This window comes from Anser cygnoides, chromosome 2 (genome assembly GCF_040182565.1).
Source record: "Anser cygnoides isolate HZ-2024a breed goose chromosome 2, Taihu_goose_T2T_genome, whole genome shotgun sequence".
NCBI classification, from domain to species: Eukaryota; Metazoa; Chordata; class Aves; order Anseriformes; family Anatidae; genus Anser; species Anser cygnoides.
Genome location: NC_089874.1, coordinates 20551801 through 20578861, shown reverse-complemented (window position 1 = coordinate 20578861; position 27061 = coordinate 20551801). Strand labels below are relative to the sequence as shown.

Here is a 27061-nt window from a genome sequence, read left to right as displayed (position 1 = left end):
CTCATATAAATACAGCCCTTCACCAAAGAATAATGTAAACCACCTGTTTCATCACCAGGTATTTCTTCAATGCACACCTCTTCACTGCTTTCTTGGGTCATTCCACTGTGGGCATCTCAGTATGGAGCACATTGTCTTTATTCATACCACGGATGCTTAGGATGCTTGCATGTCTAATGCATGTCTGTAGATAATATGAACAGGGCACCTGTTGACATGACAGGCTTCACCTTCCCATAATTTATCATTTCTCTAATTTACGTCATTTTCTTGTCTGCACCAAACTCAACCCATAATCTCACAACGTTAGTGAAAACAGTAGTCTCCTGCTCTCATAGTGGATGGCACTAGGAGAAAAAAGATGACAGAAGACAAAAGAGAACTCTTTCTGAAAAGAGAAAGGTGAAAAGATGTACATGATAGCCTTTCTTAGTAGGTCTAGCATGTACTGCAAGACTGCTATCATAATACATACAAGCTGGTCATTCTCAGAGCATTTAAAACAAGGATAAATGATCTTCTATATGACCACAATTTAAAATAAATAAATGAATAAATCACTTTAGAACACGTTATTTTCTGGCTTTTCTGGCAGAACCAAACTGAGTGAAAAGATATCCCTTTCCTGCATTGCAGACCCATAACTAACCCTGATATGAAATATATGATTATTATAGTCATGCTTTCTACACTTTCACTTCTAAATCTACCATTGCTAAATGCAGCATTTTGATATATGACAGGGAAGATTAATGAATTGACTTTCAACCATAAAGATTACTTGTTCATTTTTTCCTATAGATGAAGTAGGATCTTTTGTGAACATGTAGATTTGATGACACCATAACTCATATGAGCTGTGGGGCATTACTGAAGTATCATCGGGTTATTGCTGGTATTAATTATAGACTACAGAAAGTTTGGACCTGATTTGGATCTCAAGACTAATATTCACAAACCAATATGAGCTGTCGATAATTCTTTTTCCCCTCCTCCCCAGGGAATTTTGTGTTGAGATTTATTTTAAGTTCCCACAAAAGCTTTTTAAATTCCATGTGAGTGGACTTGTCAGAAATCATCAGGCTTATTTATTTCTTTCAGTGAAACAAAAGTTTAGCAATGAAAATAAATAGATGCTTGATATCAGAGGGACACTGAGATGAAAAACATATGAGATCAGATACCAAATTTTGAAAAATATAACTTTTTTTAAAATACTTGAAAAGGTGGGCTGACTTTGAGTTGTTCCTTATCAAGGTGATCATATGTTGTTTGTGTGAGGTACAGCATCAGTGCAGAATACAAATGAAGTAAGCTTATTTTTAGGCAAAGTGACAATGACTTTTTTGCACCACTGATAGATGGGATTTCTTGCGACTATCATTTCAAAAAAATGCAAGAAATAACAAATAAGAAAAAAATATACATAATTGCTTTCATATCAGATTTACATACTTACATTACCTATAAATATTGTAACTAAATGGCATCAGACAATGTAAATTGTGGACAACAACAAAGCTCTTCTAAGGTCTGAGAAGTGATGGCCACTTTTCCAAGTAGATCAGTTGGAATCAATTTACTTGTTAATTGCTTCATTTTCTCTCCCAGATCTTCAGACTGATTTTTCTATTCCAGAAATTGGAAGTTGGCACAAGTCTGCTTGTAGTAAATGGTGTCAGTCTCTGTTTCCTTGTTAATCTCAGTCCATGAGTCTGAGAGAAAAATAAATGGTACCTAATGAAGGGCTCTCTGTATGAGACTTTTCTCCAAATATGTTTCAAGAATGTATTTTTACAGAAAAGTTTAGTACCTAAAGTTCTCTTTGATATTAGCATAATCACAGTAGCCATTTCAGGACTACATATTCAAAAGGAAAATTCCTATTTGAAGAGAACTGCAACTTATTGGACAGAAAACTGTCAGTTCAAGCAACCAGGTGCAACTACTGTGTTTTGTTTTCTGCCTGCTTTCACATGCCAGATAGCTCCTGTTTGAATAAGTTTACAAACCAAGAGGTTATGTTTTTAACATACAGAGCTCATAACTCATGGTCTTCTAATTGGTAGCCTAGTAGAGAGGGAAATATGTACAAATGTGCAGAAGATCTCTAGTCCATTAAATCATAAGTAAATATACTATCAAATGAATAATTTCATTTTCATGATTAAAAAAACATATAAACAACATCTTGGTCCAGTTTCAAATTAGATTGAATTGCATCTGGGCAATACATTTAAAAAAAATGTATTAAACATTATTATCTTTTCTACTGTGAATTTAATGTTTTATAAGTCTTTCTTTTAACAGATTTCACGCTTTCATTTGAACATTAATATCCAACATTTCATTTCTAAGCTGCATTAAACAGGCTTGAAAACTAATAGAATTAATTAAAAGTTTTTCTTAATTACTCCACAGTTAAAGCCTTTTTCTTCCAGTGCTAGTACTTAGTTGAGTTTCTTCCTCACGTATAAGCAGAAGTCTTAGTACTTATCTAAGTACTACCATCTTCTCCACCATGTGTAAGAAAGTGTTTATTTAAATTTTTTTTAAAGTTTTTGTAGTCATATAGTCTTTTCCTATTATTTCTATTTCTCCCATTAATGAACCACATATCTTCATTTCTCCATATTTTCATTTCAATACACCAGGCTACTTCTTTATCTTTTCTGTTTATATAAGCAGACTAATTTAAAGCCCCCTGTAGAAGACAGCTTAGAGAGTTTATAGTTGGTTCCAGAATATTCAGTAATATCTGGCTGACATATGTATATATACTTACTTGCACTTGGCCTTGTTGAACTCCACGAGGTTCACACAGGCCCACCTCTCAAACCTGTCCAGGTCCCTCTGAATGGCATCCCTTCCGTCCAGCATGTCAACGACACCACACAGCTTGGTGTCATTGACAAAGTTGCTGGGGGATCACATCATTCCACTCATATGAGCTCACAACTTATAGTCAGACCTATAAAATATATATATAAATATATTTTATATATATATATAATTATGGAGACCAGAAAATATCTGTAAATGATATTTTTCCACCATTTTCATAGTAAGCATATATTAAGCAATTCTGGTTAATTGTAAGGCTCTACATTTTTTTAGACTGGGCTAAAATTGTTGTTAACTTGAAAATCATTCCCAAGCTGAGCTGCTGCACATGAAGGTTGGTTTTGAGAGCACTAAGAAAATTACTTTTCCCACCTGCAGCTCTTTAAGAAGTCAAGTGAATTCTAAAATGTGTTTCTGATATAATAGCCATATAAATGTCAAAAGAGAGTTTAGTACAGTCACTCCCAGACAGGCAGGATAGATCGGTAACAAACACAAAAATGTTGATATTATTGATTCAATTTCTACTGCATTATTATGCTTGGAGACAAAAAGTCCTTTCCTTCCACTAAAGTAAGATATCTATCGTCGCACTAAAAATGAACTAGCAAAGCTTCCAGAAAGGAGTTTGGAAGAGAAAAAAATAAATAAAGACAAATTCTGAAGTTTTCTGCATCACTAATCATATTGTAATGGCCTTTAAAAAGTCTATATTTTAGCCCCTGTTAATAAAAATTATTTGTTCATATGAATATTCCTTCATCATTACAAAGAAATCATCTTTATGTGGAAGAAAAAACAAATGGACCGTGGACCCTGGAAGAAAAAACAAATTACATTCTTGAGAAGTAGCCCCAGGAAAGATTGTATAACTATTGTATGCATTAAGAAAAAGTCCATGAAATAAAGTAGGCACTCAGACTCATTACTTATTACAACCTAAAACATACCACTAAATTGCTTAAAAAAGTAATGAAAAGATAAAAGTGCATGCTTCATCTTATATATACTAACTAGTGAGTGATTATATCTTGAAGAGATGTTCTTTGATATTTTCAGAATAGAAATTTCCAGAAATAGTGCACCTTTAATGCCACCAAGGGGAATTATTAGGAGTACTAAAAGTGATATCATTTGTTGCCAAAGACTTCTGGACAGAGAGAGTTGGATCTCCAGGGCTCCCAGTGTTGCCATTGTTTCCCCTTTTCATTCCTCACATGACAGGTGGCAAAATAGGAGAAGTTAGGATTGGTTTAAAAATCGACTTTGCCCTTCCTAGGTATATCTAGCACAGAAATCTGCAAGCCCATAAGGAGAGTCATGTTGCAGTTCCGCTCTCAGCGCACTGCATTGCCACAGATCAGCATCCCAGGGTCTCCAGCACAGCACAGGCAGATTGGCTGAACTGCATTAACAGAAGTGGTTTTAGTATCAGATAAGAGAACTTTCAGTATTTTATTAGACAGCCCTACCATATGCAAATCCAGGCAGTTGCACTGTCTTAATGCCAGTCTGCTTTTAAACACACTGGCTTTTTTGGTCACTCCAATGAAAATGATCTCAAATTACCATATTACTCAGGCTGCATGTTACAACATTAAGTTTATATCACTACTTTATTTCTTTAATAATTTCACTTTAACCAGTTAAAAGTTACTCCTTGAAAAACATTTTTCAGGCGCTTTATGTTTGTTTCCCTTCTTACATGCTTTAATTACAGAACAACGTAGATAATTATCTGTATGGCTAAATCCATTCAGCAGAGAGAGAAAGAAAAAGAATAATTTATAACTAAAAATTAATGCAACACTTTTAAGAAATATTAAGCCATTTGCAGGAAGCCACACATAAATATGCCATGCACAAAAATTATTGGTTGAACAAGTCTAAAATTTCAATAGAATTGAATTTTTGTTCACTTTTTACCTTCCTTGTCAGCACAATTTAACAACACCTTGCACTTCTTTGAAAAGCAGCCACCTTAAATCAAATAAAAGTCTCATTAAATTTTCCATATCCTCCTTTAGAGAAATGCAGAGTGATATGGCATTTCCCATTGTCTGTGCTTAGTGCTGTTTAGCAGGGCTATTGAAATGATGCTAAGACAGCAGTACAGGTGGATGTAGAATGTATTAATAACAAAATAATTAGAATGTCAAAGCTCATGAATTAGCACTTTTCAAATTCAACTCCAATCAGCAGATTATGGTTCTTGTGCCTCATGCAAAATATAAACACTGCAATTCATTACATACACATCCTTTTTTTTCTTTTTTTCCTCCTTGCAGGCATCTTTGCCAGTGAGTGTTAAATTAAGAAATTAATCCTTCAGAGGTCAATGAAAAAGGCTTTATTGGTGTTCACAAAATCAAATACTTGGAACAACAAACAGTCTGGGCAGCTCCCCCAGCCCAGTATATCACTACTCCATCTGTGTTTAGCATTTCTTTCCTAGACACTTGGAGGGAATTTTTCAGGCTGTGCTGAAAATACAGACAGTTCCCTGCTATTGCTCCCTTGTCCTGAAAAGTCAAACTTCATTTCATCCATAAACAATGTTAGTTTTTTTAGGGGAAAGTGTGGAAGCAATAGGTTTAAATCCTTTCTCCCTGATCTACTCCCTCAAGACTCTATCCTTTCATCCTTTAAACACACAGCTTTCTGCTGAACCATGTTCCTCTCATACATCTTCCTTTTCTTGCATGGTGCAGAGATATGAAACCTCTCTGTGATATTATAATGGAAAATGATATGTACCTATGAGGTAATATTTGTTTAAATTGTAGAAAAAATAAGATTGGGGGGGAGGGGGAAGAAGGCAGTAAAAAACTCTTTTGTTGGTCTACACCACCATAAACACACAATCAAATAATAAATCACATATAGTCACTGTATCATTTTGACATAGTATTCTGAGCCATTGGTTTCATTATCTGGTGTCACAAAGGAGAGTTCAAAAATTTGGGTAACAATTCCTGTGGGTGAAAACAGGTTTTATTATTTATAGGATATTTTTTTTCCCCACATAGAAAACCTGATGGAATGTGTCACTGATGAGTTACCAAGAAAAAAAAAAAAAAAGTCCTTCAAAGAGTCCAATGCTCTTTAAGGCAGTATTGCATGGCAAGAGAATCTTCAGTGACTCTAGGGAAAGATACACTTTATCTGGCATGCATCCAGTGCACAGCTCTTTAATAAAACTGATGGACAGTTATTTTCTTAACCCTGTGATCCTCTGTACCATTGATTTTCCTACTCTGTAGAAATGCCTATGTCAAAGGGCAGAGCCTCTGAGAGTACCTAATGTGACGTGATTAGCTTGTTTTCCTAATAGTATCAAAGACAACAGCCCTTTCTATTTAAAAATACTTCTTTATCTATATACAAACACTGTATATACTGTTGCACTGGAAAATGCAAACTTGAGTTTCTGTGCAGTACAACACCACTATAAGAAAAGTTACCTTTTTTGTAACTGCCTTGGACGTTAAAAATCAAAGACCCAAACAAGATTCCGCTTTTGTGGCCGGCTGTGATTTTCTTTTTCCCTTTTCAACCTGTAACTAATCATTAAGTGTCTATCAGAAAATAATTCCCTTTTGCCCCCAGTATCAGCACCACCTGGGCTCTTCCCTTGCTACGGTATTCCCTTGGAACATCTTGTTCTACTAATGCTAACCAACTTTTTTCTCAGTCTCTAATAAGCAAGCCAAATTCTGAGCAATTATTCTCCAATAGTACTTGGTTTTGAAGTTTGATGTCTTGTATTTTAAACCTGTAGAAAGGTTTTCATGCTTTTAAATTCGTCTATTTTTCTAATTATATCAGCTGGTCTAGTAAAAGGTTTTACATGTCCCCACAAACCTGACTTAACCTGGATTGCAAAGTATTACATTCATCTTTTCATGTTTTTAATGGGTATTCTACTAAGACCTTTATGTTTGCAAATATCAAAGACTTTGCTGAATGTTATAAAGTTGATCTCTTACAGCTGCCAGTTAATTTATTTAAATACCAAATATAATGCATTTTATATTAAAAAACTAGTGAGGGAACAAAAGAAAAAGCATTCTTTGTCTTTATTTCCCTAGCAGCATCCTAGCCCTGCCTGCAGTCCATTCAATTTAGAGAATATATAATCTTTCTGTAAATTTCATAAGTGAGTGCTGCCTGGTTATTATCACTGCAGAATGTCCAGCAAGAGGAAGCAAATCTTGCAGAGGGATGACAGAGTATTCGTGTAGTTTTGCATAAACATTGGATAATGGCTCCCCTCTGAGAGATTTGTAATACTCTGATATCAAAAGACTTATGCATTAAAAATAACAAGAATGCATATCAGATTAGCCTTTTCACACTTTAGAATTATGTAGCTTTGAAGAGCGCAAACTTAGTAACCGTGTAACTCCCATTTGATTCTTTATGGACCTCATGTGAAATGAGGTTTTCCAAAATAAAACAGATCCAAAATTATGTATTGAAAACTGAAATTATTAATCTGTTTATGAACATATCAATTTATTATTACAAATAAAAAACATTCAAATAATTGGTCTAGTCTTTGTAAGCAATTTATGGATCTCTGGAGTTTTCAGTCAACAGACATGAGCTCATACTATTCTGGGACTCTCCTGTACACAAACAGCAAGATCAGGCCAAATAACTTTGCCAAGAATTATTTCTGTACTTGCCCCTTTACACAGATCTCATATGCAAATGTCAGGGACATGTCACGTACCCAACAGACAGTATTTCATTCCATAGGAGGGAGGAAAAACTAAGAAACTTTTTTTCATTTCCTTCCACTGAAAGATTCTTGCACTCAGGAAGGTCTTACCCAGCCTTGTGTAAAATGGCATTGGCAGTAGGACTGACTTCATTCCTCTGGAAAAACACGGTTCTCAACCTAGAAGTGCTTAATGTTGCTGAAATTCTCCTGACAAAGAGGATACACTTTTCTTGGCTCACCATTTATCCCATTTGTGGGTATTAAACTACTGATCCTGCAAGACATTGAGTGCCTCCAATTCCCACTGAAATAGAATATAATCTGTAATATATCTTAAAGTTATTTGCCTCTTTTCACCTTAGGAGTAAACTTCCTGATAAATTAATGCACGTTAAGCCACCATTAAGTTTTAAACAGCAATACTCTGTAAGAGTGCTCTTTCTTAGCAGTTTTTAAAAGAGCAGCAGGCAACAGAGGATTTCTGAGTGACAAATCTCATCTGTTAAAATGCATTAGGAAGAAACCCAGACAACTTCACAAAGGGTGGAGTCCATGAACTGGAAGGGAAAATGTCCCCATGTTCATTTTCCCAATCAACCGGTAGTTTGAGCGTGACCCAGTGATCCCAATACACCACCTGGTTGACCAGACAACATTCACTACCCATTACCTCAGCTTGGTGACCTCTGCAGAAAACTATAACAAGCCAGTTCTTCAGATGTTTTTTCTCTGAATCCCAACCCTCTTGCCAACTGTAAGGTTGGTCTTAATCATTTCAAAAGCATCATTATCTGAAGCTAAACAAAAGACATGGATTTGTTCAAGCATAGTGGTTTTGTTATGTGGGAATTACCAATCCCGTAAGTACAATGAGATCTTAAGCTTCTGGCAGCAGCAGCCCTTTTCCTGATTTAATCAGATTTGAAAAACATAGGAATTAATCAAGGACTACAGTTCCTCGCCTCCAAAAACAGCTTCTGTCCTTATACCTTATACCCATCTATCCTGACTGATCATCTCAGAGTCTTCCTACATTAAACAAGTGCTAAAGAACAGATCGGTAAGCCAAGTCCTAGTTAGCCTTCCCCACACCCTAAAATCAAGCCAGCTCTAAGCTTAAGCATCACTGTGGCCCATGTCTAACTTCATATACTACTATCACCTCTGGCAGAACAAGCTTCTTCAGCCTGGATAGAAATCTCCTTATATTACTTCAGACAGCATGGTCCACAGGGCTTCATAATGGGCTGTTAGGTAGGCTGATTAACTGATTTGGTCTGGGAAATTTAACATGGTAGTGCAAATACTAACCAGGAAAAAGTATGTCTAGGGTTAAGGTAATGCTATGGACTAAAGGGGCTGCGGAATTCAGTTTATTGCTAATTTCTGAAAAATATGGTGAGTTAATAGGATGGAGTGTTTGCAGTGGTAAATGTCTCATATTTATTGGAGGGTAAGACTGGAAATGGTCGGGGGTAGTTTTGGGGTTTGTGCTTGTGTGAGGGTGAGAGTTCAGAGCTCCAGGCATTAAAGAACTGGTATTTCAGAATACACTCTGAGTGCCAATTTATTTGTCTCTGTTGTAGTCTGTCCTGGCTGGTGGCAGAGGCATTTGGAAATTTTAATGCTATATTTAGACACACTAAGCTTTGCCTCACTCTTGGTTCAATCTCTAATCCCTGCAAGCATTATCATAAACCAATAAATCTGAAAAGAAATGATAAATCATTTAATCCAGCTGATATGAGTCAGTAACTATGCCAAAGACCATCCTGAAAGTTAGAGGAAGTTTAGCTCCTCACTCTTCTTTTATCCTATTCTAAACCAATCCCAAACACGATCTTGAACCTTAACCTTATTTCAGCAACTTTCACCCAGCTTCACACTAAATACTGGCAATTCACTGAAGGAAAATTATACTTTTTACTGCTTTCTCTAAACCCACACATCTGAGAAGGAAGCTGGTATGAGGGAGTCTCTGTCTTCAAGTCCATTCTTGAAGATAAACAAGATGGTATGGTGGATGCTGGGGTGAAAATATTTGGTTGAGGTCTTGGGGTTTGAGCTGTTGTGTTACTGGTCAAGGCTACGTCACACACAGTGAGGGCAGAAGTGAAGCTTGCAGATTGCAGAAGTGAATGCTTTCCATTCAGGTCAGGCTGCAGTTTTCTAACTACAGGTGGGTCTAGAGCTGGAATTAGGTTATGGGACGACACTGACTAGGTTTTATTCCTGCAGAAAGGAAGACTCTCACAGGTCTGAGTCATACCATGGTGTTCATGGCAATGAACTGTCATTTCATTTCAAAGTAGTAGGGTCACGGAACTACCACTGATTTTAGGACAGAAATTAAAAAAAAAAAATGTATTAGAACAGAATTAAAAATAATAATAATAAATATTATAGGCAAAAATGTACAGGTAAAAATATTATTATACTCTGTTTTTTTGTGTTCTTTATCAGTCCCACTACCGTCCTGTGAGACATAGGGGTCTTGTACCCTTGGAGTTCTTTTTATTTTGCCAGTAAGAACTCCATACCTTAAAAGTCAGCCTATTTTGTAATATATAAAACAAATTTTATTCATATACATTAAATGAATGTGCATTTTCCATTTACACCAGAGGGGCCATTTCTTCCTGGATTTCTTATGAGTCATATAAGCATAAAATCAATTGGCCCTGTAAATCAGCATGAAATAATCTGCCTTCAAGAAAACTAGCTGGAAGTATTTATGCATTAAGGACACTGTCCTCCAAACCATAAAACATCAGTCAAGCCCCCTTGCACAGGATCTGCTGAAATACAAGAGAATTCACTGCACAAGTTGTAGGGAAACCTTCTTGCTCAGCAGACAAGGAGTGCCTAGTGATGCTATAAATCAACCTGACCTACACTATCAGTCTACCTGCTGTTCTGTCACATACCATAGATGAGGCTAGAACAGGGATGAGACAGGAAACTTGCCTGTGGGGTACTGTTCAACCAAGGCTATGAATTTCTCTTCAAACCCTTTTGTGCACTACAGGAAACAAAACTGTGTCAAAGCAAACCTGAAGTCACTTTCCTATCATTACCCTCATTCTTTAATTTTAGCATATTCCCTGCTATACTTTTAGTTCCTACCAATTATCACTCTCTCAAAAAACTCAGACACAAACTCCCAGTTAATACAAAAATATAGATGAGTTAAGGGTAAAAGAATTTAGCTCTATAGATGTAGGTTTTGCCATGTAAGTTAGCCTTTGGGATGAAATATTCCCTGTCATTTGGATGCTTGCCCAAATTGTATTCGTTTCACAAAAAAAAAAAAAAAAATTCCTATTGAAATTTCCCTAGCTTTCATAAACAAGTTACAGCTCAGCTCACAAAATAACATAGATACAAAAAGTCTTGGAAGCCGACGTATCACCTCTCAACCAGACACCAAGTTGAAGACACCCTTGAGTTTCTTCCTGACTCCTTCCACCTTTGAGAAAGTGTTTTTAATCTCTTGCAAGAGGTAGGACTGTTTCTTTTCTCTCCATTTATAAATTGGTACAGCTGAGGTTTTTGCCAATTGGCATTACAAGTCTTAAACAGCCACTTAAACTGGGCAGTTAACTTTGTTAACTTTGTATTGTGGTTTAACCCGGCAGGCAACTAAGCACTGCATAGCCATTCACTCACCCTCCCCACACCATACAGTGGGATGGGGAAGAGAATTGGGGAAAAAAGGGTTGAGATAAAGTCAGTTTAATAGAACATAAAAGCAAGAAAGAATAATCATCGTTAATAAACAACAACAATAACAATAAAAGTATACACAAAGCAAGTGACGCACAATGCAATTTCTCACCACCTGCTGACAAATGCCCAGCTAGACCCCGCACAGCATCCTTCTCTTCCTACCTCCCCTCACCCCACTCCCCAGACAACTCCTCCCATATTTATTGTTCAGCATGACACCATATGGTATGGAAAATCCCTTTGGTCAGTTTGAGTCAGCTGTCCTTGGTCTGTCCCCTCCCAGCTTTTGGTGCCCCTGCAGCCTCCACACTGGCAGGGCAGAGCGAGAAGCTGAAAAGTCCCTGACTTTTTCAGTAAACATTGCTCTGCAACAACTGAAACATCAGTGTTATCAGCATTATCTTCATCCTAAATCCAAAACACAGCACCATACCAGCCTGAACAATATTCTCTGAGATTAGTGTGATAAACACAGGTCTATACTTATTTCCTCCTCTTTCCCTCTAAGGCATCCTGAATTGTCCTCACCTGCCAAAAATGCCTAGGAATTTGAATCTTCATAGTCTGACACATTTCCAGAGTGATTTCTCTTACTAAAAGGTTAGGCTAGAAAAAAATACAGCATTTCTGAAACAACTAACTTTTCTTCCTATAGCAGAAAGAAAGTACTTCTTTTGGAAAAAAAAAAAATTATATATACCTATGTTCAAGTGGAGGTCTGTGTTTTGAATTCAAAGGCACCAAATGGATCCACATCACTGAAGGGGGTAGCATTGCAGAAACATGCCTGTAATCAGTGCTTCCCACCCAAACAAGGTGATGGGTTTGTATCTGACTCTAAGGGACCTATGTTCACATAAGTGTTGTGAAAAGGAGCTTGGGCAAGAAACGTTGTCACTTTCCAAGCTGTTGCCTTAAAGGCACATTAAGCAGTCCCAGCCTTTTCATATCCCAGTCTCTATAGATCTTCATCAAGTTATTTACCAGATCTGGCCCCCCTTTCCTTCAGAAATTCAGCAATATGCTCTCATACATAAATACCCCTTTTCCTTAAGGAGAAAATAGGCAGACTGCCATGTGCTTGATAAAGCTTGTTAATTTCCACAATTAAAAATAATAATAATTAAACTGATGTAAGATCTATTTACTGTTCATTTTCATACTGAAAACAACCATCACTGTCTTTACATGAAAAGAGAAAGCCTCTGGTTTTCATACTGAGTTTTCATCTTTGCCTCATGTAAAATTAAAAATGCATTCTATTTAGATCTTCCATGGTGGCAGATTTATGTAGTAGAATCACCGAGACAATAGGTTCAGATTTTCCCCCTTCTTGAATGCAGAATCTTTCATATAAATGTAACTAGAACAGAATGCAAACTCTATGAAATTCACTAAAATATATATGAAACTGGGTAGAGATCAATGTTTGCATCTCAGTAAGGTTGGTTGCTACGGTGTAACAAAACAACACTGTTTCATAAAATGGAAGGAAGCAATCTTGTGATACAAATGAAAAGAAAAAACGTGTCATGTGGTCTATTCTATTAAAACAGGACATCATTTTATATACAGCATCAAAATTAAACTGGCTATTCTTTCCTGTTATTTATTTGCATTTCAATTTTTCAAAGCCTTCACTTTTTCAGTTTCAGCATTGCTACTGAAGACTAACGTGGCTGCTTATTTCAGCCTTTCTTTAATTTTCTGCTGATAGATTTTCAATGCAGCTTCTTTTTTTTTTTTTTTGCAAGTGAAAGTAAATTACCCCATACATTCCTCATCCTTTCTTTGTGCTACAGCATCAATCATACTGAAGGCAACACATTTTCTTAGTATTATTTTTGTAAAACCCATTGAGCAATGACACCAATTCATTCATGTTTGTGGACCTAAAGAGGATGAATAAGTAGTTAACTTTCTGGGCAATGCTAACTAGGCTCTGCATATGAGCACCAAAAATAACTTACATAATTTCCAATATTTAAGGTTTAATTCCTTTCCCTAGAACATAAATATGAATATTCCACTATTGAATCATTTTGAACCTGACTTTCACAATGTAAATTCTAGAACTGGTTCGGGGGGGGGGGGGGGAGGGGGGGGTGGAAATCACTTAGAATTTGTTGTTTTGCTGAAAACAGAACTCTTTGTGGGGGAAAAATAAAAATCAGTTTGGACAGATTTTTGATAAGGCTGTTTGAAAGTTCCCTACTAGCCCACCAACTTAGCTCCTTGACAGCCTACTGAGTCAAAGCCCTTCAACTGTGGAAATGATGGTCCTGACATCCTGCCCCTTCTTTATGTTGTCAGCCATGTAGATGAAACCTCCCACCACAGGCAGTCTCACCAAGCTAACTTGGTGACAATTTTCACTGTTTTCAGTATTTGAAAGAAAAAAAAAGTTAAATCACTGAGGTTTCACCAGGGCTTCCACAAAGCAACGAAGAGGCAACCTGGAGAATCTCAGAGCATGTTTCAGAAATGACATACACATACAGAATTAAATGAGTGCTAAAAATCCTTTGTAAATGATTAATGTCAGAAAGGGACTACAAAAGATTTTGAAAACAAAGGACACCTGCAAACTAAGAATTGGTAAATCCTGACAACTCTGATAAGTTCTCTCATATCAGTGGATTTTCTTGAAATCAAAAGAATTTTGGCACCTACAAAAATCACTAGTTATAGCTGTGCATCTTTCCAACTTTCCCATTCCAAATAGATCTCTGAAAGATTAACTGTTTCTTTAACTTGCTTTTGGACGTATCGAGAAAGAAAAAAAAAATCTTCATCTTGTATTTTCCTAGAGGATGAGGTTATTGCAGTGATTTTTACAGGCCCAAAGTAGCTTTTCACTGGTGTGTTTTTATTTTCATTTCTTTACTTTTAAGAAGTGACAGATCAAGGATAAGGAAAAAAAATAGGAAAGGAAAAAAATCTTTTTCCTGTACTGAAGGAATTCAAATTTCTGCAAACTACATACCAAATTATAAGAAACAGAAGACTGGAAAAGACTGAATTATGGAAACCCAACACTTATGTCGATGAAAGCAAAATCAAAATCAACCTACACTGCATTAAGTCAGGGAAAAAATAAAAGTATTGATTTTCATTGGATGAGCCACAACAGGGGCTATTCCTCCTCTTACTTCCCATATAAGGATATGGAGGTAATGAAAAAGAATTCAAACTCCAGTCTTGGATACGGAGCTAGAGGACTTCAAAGACAATGTGGCAAAACAGTGAACTTCCTTAGTCCTGCTGCCTTACACACAGGTGTCCTAGCTTAGGCAGACAGCTAACACGGAATATCAGATGTTTCCATGTCACAGACATAGTGACATGGAAAACTCACCCAAGTGAGTAACATTTTGGCAAAATTTCTAAGTATTTGTTAACTGTCTCGTAAAATGGAATGGCAACAAGGTCAATTAAAAGCAGTACTCCAACCTTTGCCATAAACACAGCAGAGCGCAAAGAAACACATTTTACCATGTCGAAACTGAAGGAAGAGACCTGGAAGAAAGTTTTATTAATCAGTGAAGTTTTGTTTCTTACCCTCATTTATGCTTTGACAATTCATTTACTTTTTCTTCTTTCAAAAAATAAAGCTGAGCAATTTCAGTTCATGAAAGAGTTCTCATTGACATCAATGTGCTGGGGTGTATGACTATCCTTTCCTATTCAGACCAACAAGTAAAAGAGCTCGTGTTCAGAAAAAGACTTCTGGATCCTAATCAATTAAATAATTGAACACATTCTAACTGTAGAATCACTGTGGGGTTGAGGAGTGGGGGCTGGGGTGGAATTGTGTTAAGAATTGACAATATTGCACTGGCATCAAAAAGTAATGTAATTTCCTTTATATTGTTTTAGGAATTTTAGTAATTTGCTGCAGACATCCCAAACTATTTACTCTTTCAAAGTATAAGCATTCAAGCTGTAACATTCAAAATATATGGTAGAGAGAATGGGAAACGTTACTGAAGAAAGATGTTTGTGTGGATATTTGAACGTGTCTTTTTTTTAAATTCAAGTAAGCTTAAGAGTTAGAAATATACATACCATTTGTATGAAATATATATTAATTGGGGGTATGGAATTCCATTAATCTATGCATATTATCAGTGCTAATAGAACCAGAAGAAAAAAAAATGGAAGCTTGAAAATTTATATTGTTATGCTGTGTTAAGGTTTCAGATGCGATGATCATTGGAAAAGCATTTACAGCATTAAAAAACAACATTGCTGTGGTGGCAATGTTGCCAGTGGGTCTAAAGAAAATGAATTGTTAGGGTAGCTTCCCCCCCACCCCACCCCCCCCCGCCACAGGTAATCTGGGCGAGAAAACTTTATTCAAAAACTTCACCCAGAAGACCTTAATGGTGTCATGGTTTTGACTGGGATAGGGTTATTTTCTTCCTAGTAGCTGATATGGAGCTGTGTTGTGCATTTTTGATGAAAATATTGGTGATAACACATTGATGTTTTAGTTGTTGCTGAGCAATGTTTACTGAAAAAGTCAGGAACTTTTCAGCTTCTCACACTGCCCTGCCAGGGAGGAGGCTGGGGCTGTACCAGGAGGTGGGAGGTGACACATCCAGGACAGCTGACCCTGTCTGACCAAAGGGATGTCCCACACCATACGGCATTATGCTTGGGAATAAAAACTGGGGGAAAGGAGGAGGAGGGGAAATATTTAGAGTGATGATGATTGTCTTCCCAAGAAACCATTACACATGATGGGCCCTGCTTTCCTGGAAGTACCTGGACATCTGCCTGCTGATGGGAAGCAGTGAATTAATTCCTTGTTTTGCTTTGTTTGTGTGTACAGCTTTTGCTTTACCTAGTAAACTCTCTTTTTCTCAACCCTTAAGTTCTCACACTTTTACCTTCCTGATTCTCTCCCCAATCCCACTGTGAGGGGAGTGAGTGAGTTTCTGTGTGGTGCTGAGCTGCCTGCTGGGGTTAAAGCACAACAAATGGATAAGGGAAAAAAAATAATAATAACATCAACCACGTGTGAACGTGCTGAACCTAAGGACTCTTCTAAAGTATTAACCTTAAAGGTAGAGTGTAGTTTCTGTGCATCCAGCAGATATTCTGTATTTCTACTCTCCAGTAAAAGCCCTGTATGCTTCTGAGCTGAGAGCTCAACACAATCACTGATCAAGTATTTCAGTTATGCAGAGAATAGCAGGAAGGGTTTTTACTGGAGTAGAGATCCAGGAAATTATATATTCAGTTTAAACCAAAGACTACCCAAACATGCATTTTTTTCTCTTGTTCCATTACTTTATCAGACTTTTGTTGACAGAGATTAAACAATTATCATAACCTTCAGACACTGCAATCTCAAAAGAAAAAAATTTCTTTCTTTCCCAAGCACTGGTTAACCAAGCAAAGACTGCGTTCTCCTTCTGTGCCTTAGCCCTCTGTGTATTACTCTCAGCAGCTGTTGTATATGAGCCATTTAGACTGGTATCTGTTTGTCAGAACTATCTTCTTAATGGTTCCCTAGTGCCTTTGCCTAAATAGATAGCTTTTACTGATAAATGATAACATTATGTTACACACACTTAACAGAACAAGTGAGATATAATTGAGCCCATCATGAAAGTGCTAAGCAGTGATAAAAGTTTTTTGAAACTGATTTGCAAGGAAAAGAGATTGTGCATGGCCGGTCTCAGAAAATGCACAAGTCTTCATAAAACATTCAGGAAATTTTAATGGAGACATATCAGAAAGATGAGCCCATAAAGGTACTCATTGTCTATTCTCAGATGACATAATAGAATCATAGAATGTCTTGGAAGGGAACTTAAAGATCATCTAGTTCCTGGGCAGAGATGCCACCCACTACATCTAGTGGTAATGCTCTCTGAATGTTATTGATAATGAAGCTTTTTCAGCCAATACTCTTTATGTTCTTGTAGGAGTACATCTCTTTGTGATATATTTCCACAAACAAAGTCAGAAATGTCAGATCATTTTCTTAAATATAAAACAGAGAACTGAGGAAATCAGTTCATGTGAATACAACTAAACAAACATACACACACGTATATATATACAAAGCTGAGAAAGATACCTTTGTAGCAAATGCATAATTCATCCCCTGTGAGATAATAGATAGTAAAAAGTTGGTTCCTGACACTTACTTTAACAATCTCATGGTCAAATTTTAACTCACAAAATATCATTCTTTAAGAAAAAAAATAAAGTTCAAAATTAATGATAAGGTGATACTTCCATGTGTTCTTTGTGTTTCTTACATTTTAAAAACTTGGAGTATATCAGTTTGTCCTTCTCTTTGTCTTTCCAGTTCACAGAAGTCTGTTTTTTTGCATCGTATCTCTTCTGAAATCTCTAATCTCCATGCATGATATTTTTTCATCTTTTATTCTCTTATTTTTTCACCTCTGAATTCATTACTTTTTTAGTAAGAAAGGTATATAGGACATCTGAAAATTCCAGAAGAATCTTTTGTTCCCAAAATAAAACTTCCTAAGACGCTAAAACATTTCATTTGAATTACTGCTGAATTTAGTGACATCTGCTTAAACCAAACATTTTCCAACTAAAATATTTGCAATTTCCCCAAAGAAACAAGTTTATTTTTCCTTCCCTATATTTTTCAAGGCTCTAAAAATGTTTTAAGGTATGTCCACTACAGGAATATAATAATAATATAAAAGTAAATTTAATTTGCAGAATACACTCAATTGGAAAATCTGTATTTACTTACATCCTTTTCCTTACAGTAGGATCTGAATTGTTTTGCTGCAATATTTTTATTTAAAATCAATGTAACATTTAAGTCACCAGCTACTGGGGAATTCTAGGCAAAAGAAAAACACACGAGGACTTCATTATTTTTTTACCCAGAATCTACTTCCGTTTTCTTTTACATTGGGCACTCAACAGATTAGAAAACACCATCAGCGTCATCTAGAATCTCAAAGCTGTATCATTGGACCTGAGTCATTATTAAAGTATAATTAGGTGAGTTTCCTACTGTGACAACTTTCTTCTTTTGCCAGTATTAAAAATAAAATAATCAAATGAAAAGAAAGCTGGTATCAGCCAATTTAGGAAATTCCTAAATTCCTTTCACATTCTTGGTATCACCTTCCACCTGTCACAGAAAAGAACCTTATCAAAGAGAGAGAGGAAAGAAAACTGAATTCTGCTCAGTAATATGGTACAGGTAATAGCAAATAACATGGGGGTGGGAGGGAAACTATGAGGGCAGACCAGGTTGCTTAGCTCTTCCTTCTACAAATTGACTCTTCCTCATGCATTTCTCTCCAGCAGGCCAGAGAAGAGGTAAGGCTAAGATCATTTAGGGCATTTTCCATTTGGGCAAAAGCATAAGAAATTTCTGCAGTAGCTCTGCCTTGCCACCCCATGATGTGGGGTGGGGGGATCAGCACCCAGACATCTGCATCACAGCAGTCAATGACACAAAAAATTCTCAGGTAATATCCTGAAAACAGAGCACTCTGTGTCTCACTTTGATGTGATGTCTGTTCTTCAGGGAGAAGGGCTGGAGGCCAGTTTCCAAACTGCAAGCAGTAGAACTGAGGACAAGTAGATGGGCAAACAGAACCGAGGGCAAATCACTGGATTTTGGACACCATTTCTGTTTATAACTTCTCAGAACATATAGCCCTCTGTCCCTAGTCTATTGTGAATCCAATGTAGGAACAGGAGATAGTGGATTAGGGAAGAGCTCACAGCTCATCAAGGCCATCTTCCTTCATCTACCAGGCAGCAGTGCACTTTGAACAGAGAAACCATTTCTTCTTCAAAACTTTCTCATTCTTGTTGTCTGTCCTCTTGTGTGCAGGTCCTTCCCTGGCACTTTAACTTAGGCATGCAGTGACAGAGATGGTACTCCTCTTCTACTTATGCTCCCTACAGATAACTTTTCTGAGTTTCTTAGCTCTTCCTCTCTTGTGTATACTACCTTGTCTCATACTAGGATCATACTACAGGGACAGCACATTGAAATATATCACTAAGACTACAGAGAGAACTGAAACATAATATTTGAGTGGCTATGACTCTTGAAACTGGGGACCCTTCAGAATGCTTTAAACCAGGAGATGGTAGTTTAAATGTACAATAACGAATTCAGGCAACAGGACAGAAAAGTATGGCTTGGGCAAAGCTATCAAATAGATGTGCCTTCATATCAAAGTACAGAGAATGTAACTGGATCTATGGGAAGAAAGGAGAAAGTAAGATCTTATGGTCTGTATTTCTACTGCAAAAAGTCCATGGATTCCAAACATAACCAAGATACCAGTTCAAGAGATCAAAAAAGCTAAAAGAAAATCTAAAAACATGACTTCAAATTGAATACTGGAAGATAAACAGCCTCAACATTGTTTCCAAGAGGTCAAGGGAATGAGGAAATGCAATGAGATGTGCTGACTTCAGGCAATAGCATTCATTAACAGCATTCATTTTAGTTTGCAAAAGCTGTGGTATTATATGTACAGGTATGCATCGAATGTAAAAAAATAAAAATTGCTGATTTTAGAACAGTTAATATTTATAGTAAACACAAAATATTTCACAAATCATCTTCATAAAAATGCTATGCCTGTACCACTTTTGTGAAAAGGAGCTTTGCTCTGTAGCAGTCTCTGTGAGCACAGTGATCCCACAATCACACAAGCATCAATACAAAAGGCAGAACTTTAAGCATTGCCCACCCAAAAGCATACTTAAACAGACTGTGAAACATTCAGCTTTCAGGGTCCCACTTCAGCGTCCATCATGGTAATCATAAGACTGACACAAGCCTCAAGCCTCCTGGAGTTTTGTAGTAGGAATGTCAAGTTAGGACTCCAACCCTGAGAAAATAATTTCTGCCTCTGGCATATCCATGAAAAGTACCTTATCATCATTTGGCCCATTGAATCAGTTTATTATTTTACAGAAACCATTTACTCCTAATAGTAATACCTCATCACTGATATTATTATTTGCTTCAGGAGCACAGTATGGCTTGTTTTTAGACCTGATTGCTCAATGTGGCTTGAAGGAAAATCTCTCCACGTTTTTAATTTGATTGAACTGTTCTTTATCTTTGAGAAGACAGCTGAAAATGAAATATGCTATGTCTCCCAGAAGCTGCTTGTGCTATTATCTTGTACTTATATTACCTACTTGGTTGTTTTTTTCTTTCAGATTGAAGTTTTAATTTTTATAGACTGTGATCTGAGCATTAGTACCTTAATAAATCAACAAGAAAGGAAGCCATGAAAAAAAGACAAAGGGCTTCTCAGAAAATGGAAAGAAACAAGAACAGCTCTCCTTACAGATGGCCTTTAAAGCGAATGAGCAGTTGGGACTGTCCCTGCTCAGAGGTGCCATAGCATAAAAATATATTGAGTGAAAACAATCAAGAAGGGTCATACTGTGCCCTCATATGCACTCACAGGACTCCCATTGACTTCAATCGGAGCCATATGCCAGAATCTTACGGCAGAATTTAACCCTAAGCAACCTTTTTTAAGCAGCAAACCAAACTGTGGTCTCAGATACACACGTGCAGTTCCCAAAAGAGCAAGAGGCTGCAAGCATTTTGTGTTTCTCACTTGCTTTCCAGCCCTGCTTTTCTTCACCAGGGTCCTCTTGTTGGCCTAGGTCAGAACTTTGTACCCAGACTGCATTTGCAGACATGAAGCTAAGACACAGCTAAGACCTGTACCACTTGCCCCACAAAACAATCAGCAGTACACAAAACTGCTTTCAATTATATGAAAAAACACAACCACACTTCTGACAGATCTGTCACGCTTTTCATAGCTATGTCAAAAGCAAGCAAATCCATGGTAAAAGGAAAACTGCCCCAGGTACCACACAGCAGGCGAATGTGATTGAGGAGATTGAAATTAGCATAAACAGAGTATATTCTTTAAAAACATATTTTTCTTGTAATTCAGTATGACTTGTTTGAACAAGGAGATTTCAACTTTTAAACAGAGCATCCTAGAAATTTAATTCCACTCATCCATTTTTAGTATGCAAGCCTAAAAAATTCTCTCCACTTATGTTTTCTATATATATTTATATAAAATTTTATATACATTTATATATAAATTCTATATATATCTTATATAGAAATATGTATATACATTATTCAAAACGTTTGAACATCCTACCTGAAATTTTTCAGGTGACTGAACATGACAGTCTGTTCTGTGCCAAAACAAATAAACTAACAAAAACAGAAAAAAAATACATACAGAGTGCTAAGCAAATAAAAGTATTGGCTATGGAGCATCTACCCAGTTTCATACTTGTACATTGAAGTGAAATTTCTAAAACCAAATGTGAATAGTTATCAGCATTCCTCAGGAGCTTTTACTATCACAGCAATATCTGTGCAGAACCTTTTGAGTATAGGTCATGTGTGTTTGTAATAAATGCCAGGTTATAACAAGATTATAGACATACCATGAAAGGTGCTGGGAAAGGCAACCTCTGGTCTCACCAGGCACATGCCTTGAATAATCTCCATGGCTGTGGGACAGTAGAGAAAGATGTGTGGAGCTATAAGAGCTCGGACCTGTGATGGGAAAAAGTTTTAATAGGTTTAGGATTCCTGTAAACACAATCATTTCAGACAGACAGCAGAAGGAGCAGGTGCTAGCCAATTACTTCTCTCCAGGTGCATTGACCAGTTTATTGATGATCTTCTCAAAAGAGCTAATAGATTTATTCGTTTTCCAAAATGTTACACACACACCAACTTATGCATGCATTTTACACCATTTGATCTGCAGCTTTTCCATCTGTCTGGGTTGTGCACTGACAGTGCACATGTGTTTATTTGTTCCTCAACTCATAATGAAACTATATTTAGGAGCTGGAAATCACTAAGCATGCAGGTGGCATGCAATCCATGGAACCAGCGAACAGATGTGGGAGATAAGTACTCAGGATCATGTCATGATTCATTATTTGAAGATAAGCTGATATTGCACAGCTTTATGAATATGGCCACATATAAAGTAGTTAGCTTCAAAATAACTATATTTTCTTTATTTATCTCCAAGCAAAATTGATTGTTCTACTGTAAAACATTTTTATGCCTATAACAGAAATTATCCACTTCAAAACATCATGAATTATATAATTTCCAATTTCCCTGTTTGTCCATAGAAATAAATTCAGATGAGTCCTGTAATCTTATCAGTTTAGCTTTGGATTTTTTTTTTAGTTTAATAAAAAACACAGATGTAGATGCCAAGAAATTCAGCAAGAAGGTACTGCCCTTTAAAAGTATGAAAAAATATATGCTATGTTTTCTCTATTTTTTGCCATTTAACATGGTCTTTTCTAAGTAGGAAGTAATGAGTCAAAAATAATAATTTATCATAGTCACTGAAGATACATTTAATCAAACAAGGTAATTTATCAGTAAGCCTTGCTGAATTACATACAGACATATAATGTTTGAGACGTTGTATGTAGTTTACAAAATGTTAGCTTTCAGAAATCTAATACTGACCTACTGTGAATCTTTCTTGGACAGAATTTTTAAACAGAAACAAATACCATATCATTCTAGTCTTCTAGATGGTATTCTATAAAACCTCATATTTATAAAAAATCATCTTATCTCTGCACTTAGATATTCAGATAATACTTTTATATTAATCAGACAGTTTTGGTAGAGCTAATAGGGTAGTGAAAAACCCAGTAAGGAAAATTTTCACAAAAAAAAAAAAAAGTTCAGAAACTTGTGAAGTTTTCATTTACTCCTTTCATCTTTTTTTTTTTTTTAAATACAAAATGTTTCTGTCATTGTGATTTATACCCATATTAGCTCACAGTAAAATTATATCTGCTGTGTAGCCATCTAACATCTTAGCTACTGTGCCACATCAACAGTCTGGGCAGGTTGAGCACAGAATCAAGGCACCATAATTCAAAGCCCAGGAGTACAATGAGCTCTCTCTGACCTTGGATGCATATTCCCATTTTGACACCTGAGTCTGGGGGTTAGAAGCCAAAGCCCCAAGCTAGGATCTGAGGCTTTCTAAAGGTGCCCAGAGAAAAGTGGGCACCATGCAAAGGCTACCCAAAACCCAATGAACTAGTCAGGAGGATGTGTATGAGTTCTGACACCTCTTGGGAACTCAACTCAGGGCTTACTCTGGAGACTGCATTGCTTCTATGGGAAATATAACTTTTACATTTCACTTCACCTAAGCACTGGGGCTAGACAGTCTACACCAGCAAACAATAATGCCCATAAAAAGTTTCAGTACAAGGACCACAGGTCAGGTTTTCTCCAACTTGCCTCCTGGCTACCTGGTGTTTGCTATACGATGACAGACTCAGATACTGATAGGCAATGTAACATGCTCCTCTCCTCCACCACAGCTCATGCCCAGACATCTACATTGTCTCCATGGAGGCCTACTTGAGACTATTTAAATAATAAAATTCAGGAACTTGAGGCTATTTAAAAAATAAAATTCAGGAACCTATGTTGACAGCTGTAATTTTTAATGGAGTGGTCAGAGCTGTATAGTTTGCAGTGATTGGTGGATATACTCAGAGGATTGCCTAACAGATGGAGACAATTTTTGAGTCACTCCAACTGGTTGAGCCAAGCATTGTTCTCAGTATATACTTTTCCCTACTATGGCATTGGGCAAACAGACAGGAAGTAAAAAAGGCACATCCAAGATTACCAGCCATAGCCCCTTACATAAATACCAGCCTCCTGATCTTTATCAGTCTCACCTTGTTTGCCTGTGTGCATGCAGCTGAAAATGCAGTACAAGAAAAATTAAAATTTAATACCCACACTTTGCATATCACAGCCTGGGACTCGCCTGCACCAGCAAGACCTGCCCACCCTCCTTGCCCCAGCTACTCTGCATCTTGCACTCCACTGTTTTCAGCGGTGACTGTGGTACACAAATTTCAAAAACCTACTGACAATCACAATGGCAAAAAGTTAGTTTTCGAGATTGTAAGAACCTTTGAAAAAAAGGCTCTTTGGGGAGAAAATAAGTTGATAAACAAGCTAGGCATTTTTAAAACTGAGATTTTTTTTTTTTTTTTTTTAATTCTATGTCATCTCTCCCTGGTGTGGTATGCTTTTTGGTTTCATACTGAGCAATGGAGCTTTGCTTACTCCACACATTTCTGCACTCCTGTAACTTTGAACTCAGCATAACTATTTCAATTTAAATCATAGACTTTAAATTTCATTACCTAAAGCATGTGTAGATTTTTAATTCCTACAGCTTTTACCCAGACATAATTCAAAGTAGCACTAGATGCACTTTCAAATTTAGTATTAAAAATAACAAAATGAAGTGCTTTATCTTTTTGGATGCATCTGGCTAAATACATTTAAAGAAATCAATATCCGCAAGGGAAAGCACAATTTTAAGGTAATTTACAACACACATAGACAAGAATAGCTCAATAGATCTGGAATACAAAGTATATTAGTTATAACTGACCAACTGGCGAGAAGTCTAGAGTCACTTGCTGCACTTTAATTTTATGGATAATGACAAAAAGAGTCCATGTATGTTTAAGAATGTTGTTTAAATGAAATGTAATTTACAACATTGGAATATACCATTTATATTAATGGTTATATTAATTAATATACCATTTAATATTAATGCTACCTCAGAGATCTGAAAAGAGACATATAATTTTGTTAAACACCTCATAAAACTTTCAAACAGCAGTGAAAATTTGAAAAAAAACAATTTGAAAATATTCTGAAAAGCCACAGTTTAAGAAAAAAAAACAAAAACAAAAAAAAGTTATAAAAATAATTTCTAAAGTTTCAAATATAATAAATACATTTGTTATTATAATAAATATAATTTTTTTACCTGATGACAAGAAGGTAAATTGCTAGGTCCTCTCTTCATTGAAAAACTCAGTCTGCCAATCAATTCCAAGAATGACTTTGCCCCAGTCACTACCACCTGCCCACTTCTCCTTAGTAGACTTTTCAATCCACATCAGCTGATATCAACACAGTTTAACCTTCAACTGCATCTCAAAGGAGAAGAGACAGCTGAAACAGAAAAGAAGGGTGAATTTAGCCTATCTGCATCTGGTCATTTGGAAAGAATTTTTTTCAGTGTTCAGTGAGTACTAAAATAGTTCTAAAGTTGTTGTGAAAGTATATATATTCAAAAACAGAATGCAAAATGGCAAGTTTCTACATAGGAATTATCGCCAAAGGGTTTTGGTCCCAACAAATTATAAACTCACTGAAAAAAAAAAATTTGAAATTTTTGTGGTGTATTCTCAAATAACTTTCTAAAAAAATTTTTTTCATTAGTAAGAAATGAGAGACAGATTTCAGATCGTTCCCCATTTTTATTTTCTATTTTCTGAATATTTTTGAGATATAAAAAATACATGTACCTTTTTTTTTTAACTAAACAGAAGTCATTTTTGAAAAGTATATTTTTAAGAAATAAAAGCTACTTTCTCTCTTCCTCACTTTTTTCTCAGCAGATGAGTGGATAATGTTTTCCCACTCTCAAGGCCAACGTTTCCATAAATACAAGAATGTATCAGATTTTTTTGTGAATTCACTCAGTTGCTAAGAATTTGGAAGTGGTGATTAAAAAAAAAAAAAAAAAAAAAACACTGAAACATTTTATTTTCCCAATGAGAAAACGTTATTCATAGTGAAAACCTCTCATCAGGACAGAGGTTTCTAGCATGCTAAAGGACTATTACTCAGTTTTTATTTGCAGAATGGAGTCTTAAGGGGACGACATTATTCCATTTGACACCATATATTCTGCCATTCAAATCTATATGACAGATATATTTTTAGGCTCTGGAGTCACACAGGCATTATGAGTAACTCACATCTGTTGAAAGGTCAGGGAGAACAGACTTTAAATTAAAAACCAGAAATCTCTAATCAGACCTTACACATGTACACAGCTTGTTCTAAAATCAGGCCTTTATTAAAGAGGATATACACCAAAAATAAAATGTAATGCCTAGTCATTATTTTAATAGTTGGTATACAGAGAATTTCTTACAAATACTTCTGTGCAAAACAATTTTAACAAAAGTCACCTCGATCCTTGACTCATTTGGAATCTGGGTAGCCTGAGCAATCTGGGTAGCCTGAGCAGTTCTCAATCCCCAATATTTTGCAAGTGTGAAGTGATAATGAATTCACAAAGAGGGTGAGCACCAGAAAAACAAAAATTCCCTAGCAATCTAGAATAAAAGATGTTGATTACTTTGTAGATGCAAATTCTAATGCATAGATAGCTGATTACATACAAGCAACCTCAACTTTTAAGAAATATTTCTGAAACCGAAGACAGCAAAGCAACAAACAACAAAAAAAAATGCAATGGGAAAGGGAAGGGGAAAAGGGAAAGAGGAAAGGGGAAAGGAAGTTTTCGGTGAGAGATGAACAAAATATTCTCAGTGATCCATTGACCAGTATGATGATAATTCGTGGTTTTGACTGATTAACTGTATTGTGGGGTTAGAAGTACAGCTAAATTCATGTCTACATATTGCACAACTGGATTTTCTGGCATTAGCTGGATGTAGAAGCAAAATTACTGGAATACAGGAAATTAGCTGGAAAAATAATAATAAAAAAAAACACTGCTGACCTCAGGCTCTATTCAGGAAGTTACGATCTTAGAAACATATGGAAAGAAATGTTTGGAAAGAAATGTTTTGAAATATGGAAAAAAAAAA

The 27061-nt window shown here is 36.2% G+C and overlaps 1 long non-coding RNA gene across 1 annotated transcript; it reads right to left on the bottom strand.

The window, feature by feature from the left end:
• Nucleotides 1-1065: 1065 nt before the first annotated feature.
• On the bottom strand, nucleotides 1066-25404 carry LOC125182531 (uncharacterized). Its single transcript, XR_007162518.2, has 4 exons — nucleotides 25201-25404; nucleotides 21782-21893; nucleotides 2786-2971; nucleotides 1066-1715 (listed from the first exon to the last, which is right to left on the bottom strand). It is a non-coding gene; the product is annotated as an uncharacterized lncRNA (long non-coding RNA).
• Between the last annotated feature and the right edge of the window lie 1657 nt (nucleotides 25405-27061).